Genomic DNA, 8,320 nt, shown 5'->3' with positions numbered 1-8,320 from the left:
TCGTTGTAAAAATTACGGCTGCAGCACGTATATGTTAGCTGAACTTGCAGGTTGGAAAGTGTTATTTTTATCAGAATGAATATTTGCGGTGAGAAGGTCTAGATGAGAAATTTTAGTCTTCATTATATATACATATCGGCTCGAGTGTGGATTTCTACGTGTTGCTGTGCTGTCAGACGCTGCAGCTGAGGGTGGGCCCCAGAGAGCGCGCCAAAACTCCAGTACAGCGTAAACAAGGTATGTAGACCAGGCCTTTTAGAGTTGATATATTGTTTTCTTCATGATGAGGGCATGTGCTGTATGTGTTAGGAAGGGCTTGTGGATGTGCTGGACACTTGAGGAATCGTTGACGATGATAAGATCTGTACAATGAGAGGTAAGAAGCGTGCCAGCCAGGGCGGCCACCCGGGCCGCTGATGCACAAGGCCCTGTCCTACACTCCCCATGCAACTCTTATAAGGGGAGCAAAAATCGAGGAACTAACTCCATCACGTACATACCAGCTGAGTCACATCTGGGCTCACAGAAGGGGAGGGCCGCTGGACTCCCACGGCGCCCACGACTGTTACAAAGTACTCATGGGCGCCTTGGGAGTCCAGCGGCCCTCCCCTGCTGAGAGCGCTGATGTGACTCAGCTGGTATGTATACGTGAGTAGTTTCCTCGATTTTTGCTCCCCTTATAAGAGTTGCATGGGGAGTGTAGGACAGGGCTCGTCAGTGATCTCCGGCAGAAACAGGTCCAACTCGGTATTATTATTGCAGAGGTCAGAATGGATTTTGGGGTTGAAACTACTTTTTTTCCCGATAGATTTCGATGTGCTGATTGTAAACCTGGCAGTTTTTTTCATCAAAATATTTATTAATTAATTATTTTTTTATTTTTTCCCCACCACCTCATACTTTAGGTTAGGTTAGATGCGTTAGGCTAGGTTTGTTTAGGTTTGGTTAGTTTTAGTTAGGTTAGGGGATGTGGGGACATTTTTGCCTCGAAAATTGTTTTTTGCCTACCCCCTTGTGATTTAGGTTAGGTTAAGTTAATTTAGGGTTAAGATTCGTATTATGCACCCCTCCACATCTTGTCTCCAGTCTCATCAAATACTAATTCTTTAATGTGTAGCCTATATCTTTAACTCACTTCACAAGCTCCTGCAAACCTGCTATTTTCATTATAATCACAGACATAAAGTTACATATAAAATGAAAAGGGGTTGGTTAAGTTAGTTTGGATAGACAGACAGGTTGGTTAGACTAGATTAAGGTAGGTTAGGTTACGTTAGGTTGGTTATTGTAGATTCGATATAAGGTTAGATTAAAGTTAGATTCATATTTACTTATTTATTTTAAAGTTTGCATGTATAGAGACACGTCAGTTACTAGGCAAGGGTGCATAATACGAATCTTAACCTAATTTCGGTTCTTTAGGGGTAAACATTTAGAAAACGCCAGCTTGCTTTAATGCTTAGGGCTATGGATGTAATAGTATTCAAGTAATATGAAATATTTTACCCAAACTCTGCAAAGCTATGAATACTGTCGTGTATTTTGTTGTGGTAATTACAGTATTCTTATTATTTTCAGTTGAAGAAAACTTGAAGTCTCATGAAGTTGAGCGTCACTAACTTGTCACTAGCTTGTGATAACTGGGCTGAAAGGCTGCAACTCTTGAAGCCTATATACAGTGTCAACACAGGCTTTGTTTTGTCTTCTTCCTGCCCAACTTATTACAAGGTTAGTAAATTAATTATCTAGTATTTTTTCACAATCATTGCAGAAGTAGGTACCTAATTTCGTTTAACAGTATAGTTTTGGACTAGTACATTTAAACGTGTGTGGTCCCGTTTTTTAGATTTACGATAAAATCATCTAGTCTGTACCTACCACAAGCTTCTTGTTGTGTTAGGTGAAGTAAATAGCCTATATGAATTTATAGCCCGTGCAAGTGAACAAGCTAAACCTACCTAGCCTAACTTGAAAATAATCTATCTAGGTATTTCTTAACTTTACTCATGCATATTTTTCTTGGTCTGTTTGCATATGAAAGTAAGGAGTCTACAAGTGGCCAGTTGGCCTATACAAAGCAGCTCCTGTAAGCCTGACCCCACCTAACCTCGCTTTCCATGAATTTATCCAACCTCTTCCTGAATGTCTCTATGGTATTGGCACTCACAACATGGCTGTGATGTCTGTTCCAATCATTCACCACTATCTATCCTTGTATATCTGCAGATGGCTTACATGTTTGTATGTGTGCATACTTGTTATGTGTTCTCAATGTTGGTACCTAATAATATTGTTTTGTCTTAATTTCAGATAACATTTCTTCAGTTTCTTTTCTATCTCTCTATATGTGATGCCTGTTCCAAAGAACTCCCCCTACTAGGGGATGGCCACATCAGAAGAATCTCCATTTATTCCTATCCTTGCATGCTCTAATCCTCTCTCTCTCTCTCTCTCTCTCTCTCTCTCTCTCTCTCTCTCTCTCTCTCTCTCTCTCTCTCTCTAGCATTCTGTCCTGCCATTTCAGTTTCTTTCACTTTAAAACAGTCTTTATATATGATACTGTATTCATTCTTAGTTAACTATCCCTCATAATTCAATATAAAAGCTCTGTAGTAAAGTCATGGCTTACTATAAAAGGTACCGGAAATTACAGCGTCAACTGCAAGAGCTCTTTTCTAGTAGTGAAGATGAAGAAAACTATACTTCTTCTAAAGTCAGTAAACTTCATGATGCTAAGGAGAATACTGATATGCCTTACACTTTACCTTATCAACAATTGATTGATGACAATATAATATGCTCTTCAGAAGAAGAATCTGGCACCGACAGTGATAGTCAACCTGAACTTAAAGATAGCATCAATGATGATTCTGTTCTGGAGGAATTAGCTAAGTGGGCCTCTGAGAATAATATAAAACATCAAGCAATTGGTCAGCTTTAGAAATACTTAACAAAAGAGGGCTTAATCTTCCTAAAGATGCACGGACATTACTGCAAACGCCAAGGCACGTAACAACAGTTGAAAAATGTGGCGGACGCTATTCTTATTTTGGAATGGCCTCATGTTTACAAATTATATTGAATCGCAACAAAGATTTCACAGAAAACAATGATTTCATTAAATTAAGTGTAAATGTAGATGGAATTCCATTGTATAAGTCAAGTAATGAACAGTTCTGGCCAATACTGATAAAGTTTAGCAATTTCAGGCCAGCATTAGTAGCTCTGTATTGTGGGAAGACAAAGCCAGAACCGGTAGAAAGTTTTCTAGAAGATTTTTTAGGAGAATACATGAAACTTTCAAAAGATGGTTTATTTGTGGATGGGAAAAGATTAGGAGTGGAGATTATTTCGTTCATATGTGACGCTCCTGCACGAGCCTTTCTGAAATGCATTAAAGGCCACACCGGGTATTATGCTTGTGAAAGGTGTGAGATTAAAGGAACCTGGGACTCTAATGTTGTCATACTAGACTCCAAAGATAAATGTAGAGAAAGAACTGATGAAAAATTTAATCTAGGTCATTATGAAGGAACTCATCAACGGGGAATAAGTCCTCTCATTCAGTATGGAATATCCTGTGTTAAAGGATTCCCTCTTGATTACATGCATCTAATTTGCCTTGGTGTCACAAGAAGAATGTTACTTTTTCTTATGAGAGGTCCGAGAGTGTGTAAACTCTCCCAGCATCAGTTAAGCTTGGTGTCTGCTGCTTTAAAGGGCATGTCAAATAGACTCCCAAGTGAGTTTGCAAGGCAGCCAAGATCTCTTGCCTTATTGATCGCTGGAAGGCTACTGAATTCAGGCAATTCATCTTGTATACAAGTATCATTGCAATGAAAGATATTGTTTCAGCTGAAATCTACAAAACAAGCCTGTCACTAACTGTAGCTCTTAGTATCTTATTGAATTCAAATAACTATATAAGGAATGGCTACTTGTCATATGCCCGAGAACTACTGGAGTATTTTGTGCAACAATGTCATGATGTATTTGGTCCTCATTTTGTTGTATATAATGTACATAATGTCATCCATTTAGCTGATGATGTGGAAAGCTATCAGTGCTCACTGAATTCTTTAAGTGCATTCCCCTTTGAGAATCATTTATATAAAATAAAAAAGTTAGTGCGGTCAACAAATAACCCCATCTCACAAGTATTCAAAAGGCTTGCTGAAAAGGAAAGATACAGTGCAACCAAAGACACTTCTCTAGAAACATGCATTTCCACAAAGTACAAGGATAATTGTTTCCTGTTGGAAAGTGAGGACTTTGTTTTCCTGAAAGAGGTAAAGGACAATGGATACTATACATGTGATGTTTTAAGCCAAAGCCTTACTGAATATTTTTTCACTGAACCTTGTGATTCAAAACTCATCAATATTGTGTTCATGAAAAATACTTCGAGGACAAAAATTAAAGTTATTCATTCCAAGCAATTGTTCAGAAAAGTTGTGAAATTACCCTACAAAGACGGAGTAGTATTGATACCATTTTTGCATGACAAAACTGAATAAAGTATGTAAGATATTTAAATTATTTTTGCCTTTGCTGTCTTGTCATCTGCTTAAAAAAATTATTTTGATAATATGAATACAGTATCTCTAATGTCTCCTTTTTCATACTGAACTTTTGAGTCTTATATTCTGGATATTCTGGCCTCAATTTTTTTTTTTTTTTTTCATGTGTGCTACATCTACTCCCTCCTGTTCTCATTTCACATCTTTATTCCCTCCTGTTCTCATTTCACATCTAAAGATGGCTGTAACACCTAGTGGAAGTCTTTATACGAGAAGATAATCATCAATGGTGAGACTATTTACTTTTGACAGGGTGTGACAAGTTTCATTTTGTAGCATTTATAAATTACTGATTTTGTTAAAGATATAATAGCTTATTTAGAATTGAGGTAAATATGTTTGCCAGCATTGTCATATTTCTATTTACACATCTATTTTTGACATAAGATTGTTTGAACCTAATCTCCCACCATTTGATGCTGCAGGGTTGTTTTACCTCTGTGATGGTATGTAATATATATATATATATATATATATATATATATATATATATATATATATATATATATATATATATATATATATTTATATATATATATATATATATATATATATAATGATACAGGTTATGTCTTCAAATGAAATAAAAAACATCTTATTACAATAGGTTCTGAATTACTAACTCTGGTATAAATTGTCAGGATGTGGAAACGAGCAGTCTGGCTTGAGGGAAAACGAGAAGAGGAGCATACTGTACCATGTAGCTGGATCGATGAGGAAGAGCAAGTCTTATATTGGCCTCAAGGTGTAAATGCAGAGAAGGCATTGAGGTCTCAACAACACCCGGACTTAAAATCTTGGAGGAAATTCCGTTTAGTTAAAGTGAAAATATCATCAGGTAGGTGTTAATCTTCTTATATTTTTCTGCTTTTCATGTATAGCTACAGCTGAGAGTGCATAGACTCTGTTATTATATATTAATCTGAATGCAGGTGGATAAGTTTAGGTACTTGGATGTGGACATTGAACCTGGGGGAACCGTATGGAGGTAGAGATAAGTCATAGGCTGGGAGCTATTGTTTTGGGAGCACTGAAGGGCATTTGGTGTAATCATAGCACACTTGGCTTACAACCGAGAGAGCCCGGTTTCGATTCCCCGGGCGTAGAGGAAAAATTTGTGCATTTTTTCTGATACCCCACGCCCCTGTCCACAAGCAGTGAGTGAGTACCATGTATTAATAGGGGGTTGTGACCCATGTCCAGGGCTCCTAGCCACTGGCTAGCTCAGTGGTAGCATGTGCCTGCCATTTTGGTACGAGCGTGTAGTATGATCGAGTCCTGCTCAGACCGATAAAAAATATCGCTGACAACTAGAGATTACCCCCCTGTGAGCAAGGTGTGGGGGGTTTTGAGTCATCCGATATGGCCTCCCAGTGTCAGCAGCCATAGCCAAGGCTGGCTTGGGTCTCAGTGGGTGAAGATGGGCCCTGGGCAATCCACCATATATGTAGTGGTTGTTACAGTGTGCATTCACACTGTTTGTGCACTGTCCCTTTGCTCTGCCACTCATTGGCAACCTTTAAACATTCAAGAGGGACCTGGCTGTGTAGGCAAAAATTCAAATGTTTGAAGGAATCATATTACCAACTTTTGTATGGAGCATGTATGTGTGAAAGTAGTTTAAGTAAATTTGGAGTTCGTGTCATGCATTTCTGCTTTTCAAGTGCCACCCCACATGTTTGGTAGAGTTCTGCATGTATGGTAAAATAATTTATTGATTTCTGTTCATATTTCAGATAGTTACCAAGACTGTGAAGATTACCTGCACACATCTACAGTTGAGGATACTCTGAGCAGTGCTGACTCTGATGGTGATAGTAATGGTGTATCAAGGATCAAGAGAAAACGTCCTAAGAAGATCCTTCCAGATGGCTTTGTCAGTAGCCAGGATATGCGTGGTACGTAGGCAAAGATGCAAATACTGTTGACCCTCGCTAACTCAGACTCCTCACTAACTTGGACTCTGACCGACCCAGGGACTAAAGTCCAAGTGTAAGTACCTGCTTTTTTTTTTTTCTTCTCCTTTGGAGGGGGGGGGTAAATTCATCTGTCGGACATTTGCATTTGTCAGACCAACCTTTCCCCTATTAGTCTGGAGTTAGCATGGGTCAACAGTATACTAATTTAACCCATCTGCTACCGCCCTGTGGGAAATAAAAGATGCGCTCTATACCGCCCATTGGCCAATTTTTTTTTCTTTTTGGGGGGCTAAAATTACTTAATATAGCCAAAACCAATACGAAAAGTTGTTCATTCCACTCACCGTCCCCTAGAAGTGCTGCACTCAAGTGAACGCCGAAATGCGCATGAAAGCATTCTTTCTATTGCGATTTATTACGATAATTTTCTGACGCGTCAGCGGTATATAGGAGTGGTTTAGCTTTGAACGCGTGAGACGCGTCAGCGGTAGCAGACAGGTTACAAAGCAAGTGCTGCTTTTCTTATTTAAGTTCAGTTAAATGCATTTTGCTTTCTGCTGTGTAACTGTTTAGATGGTTCAGTAATTCTTCCTTCAACCCAAGGTACACATAATCCATTCCTGATTTCATATGTGTGATAATATCTCGAGGTGTATTTTTCAATGACCTAGCAGTTTTGGGCAAATCCTTATGACCAGTTTTAATCAGTAGTTTAAGGAGGTCATCTACAGCATTGTGTGTGACATTATGGAAAGATGCCCATTTACTCAGTTCTTCTTTTAATTGCTTGGTGGCTAAATATTGAGTGTTATCATCATCAGACTCTGATGATTCAATCATATGGGCATCAATCTCCTCCCAGCTCCATACAAGTACAGGCTCATCTGTAGCACCACATAATGGCTCCGATGCGTATTCTTGACAAGCGTTTTGCTTTGGAATATCAGAACTGCTGTCATTATCGGTTGGTATGTCCATTTTCAGACTTAAGGTGGGGATAATTAAATCATCATCACTACTACTACTCAGATCTGTGGTGGTGATTTGCTGACTTGCTTTGTTAAGTTTGCGCTTGGCAGCTATCCATTTCCTCTTATACTCCTTACGTGCCCTTTTTTTTTACTCATCCATTTCCACTGAAAACAGAAATTTAATACAAGTAAATATATGAAGCTTGGGACTCCATAGAGTAGCTATTTAAGAGTAGGAGATATACTGCCTTTTAGTTTATTAGATTGCCAACTGATGATGGGTTACAACAATTCCTATGTGGGATTTGGCAGTAACCTTAGGTTATGTGTCACAGTTAAACATCAATAATATTTGGAAGACAAAATACATTGCATAGCCTTGATGCAATTTTGTAATAATTACCTAACCACAAAGAAATATTTTTCTTTCTTTTTTGGTTTTAATTATGTCCATTATTTTTAAAGACTATTCACTCAGGAATGGCTTTGAAGCAGTTTTCGTGTTTTTGTTTTTGTTTTTATTTAGAAACTAAACTAAGATGGACCATAACTGTCTTGAAGAAAATTTGAATAGATTTTGTAATTGTACATTTTTCATTCTTAATCAATATTACCGCCAATATGGTAATAATAATAATAATTATAATAATAATAATAATATAATAATTATTATTATAATAATAAGTAATAAGAATAATATTATTATTGTTTATTACTATTGTTACGTCCACGCCCTCTCACACGGTCTGCTGCTGCTGGTAAGGGCGTGGTAGGCCCAACAATGCATCCTGTATTTCACACTGGGGTGCCTAGGAAAATAAATATTATCAACAAGCCTCTTCCCCTAACT

The 8,320-nt window shown here is 38.0% G+C and overlaps 1 long non-coding RNA gene across 2 annotated transcripts in view; it reads left to right on the top strand.

Moving 5' to 3' along the window:
• Window positions 1–205: 205 nt before the first annotated feature.
• Window positions 206–8,320, top strand: part of LOC126990525 (uncharacterized) — a 31,517-nt gene continuing 23,402 nt past the window's right edge. The window contains exons 1-5 of one of the 2 annotated variants that reach the window (XR_007744505.1): window positions 206–237; window positions 1,579–1,728; window positions 4,759–4,809; window positions 5,222–5,418; window positions 6,317–6,605. This is a non-coding gene — a long non-coding RNA (uncharacterized LOC126990525). Of the gene's footprint in view, window positions 238–1,578; window positions 1,729–4,758; window positions 4,810–5,221; window positions 5,419–6,316; window positions 6,606–8,320 lie in introns of those variants that run through there. The other variant, XR_007744506.1, reaches the window with a different exon arrangement.

Source organism: Eriocheir sinensis, unplaced genomic scaffold, assembly GCF_024679095.1.
Source record: "Eriocheir sinensis breed Jianghai 21 unplaced genomic scaffold, ASM2467909v1 Scaffold171, whole genome shotgun sequence".
NCBI lineage: Eukaryota > Metazoa > Arthropoda > Malacostraca > Decapoda > Varunidae > Eriocheir > Eriocheir sinensis.
Note: the sequence above shows the minus strand (reverse complement) of the source record. Positions and strands in the feature narration are given on the sequence as shown.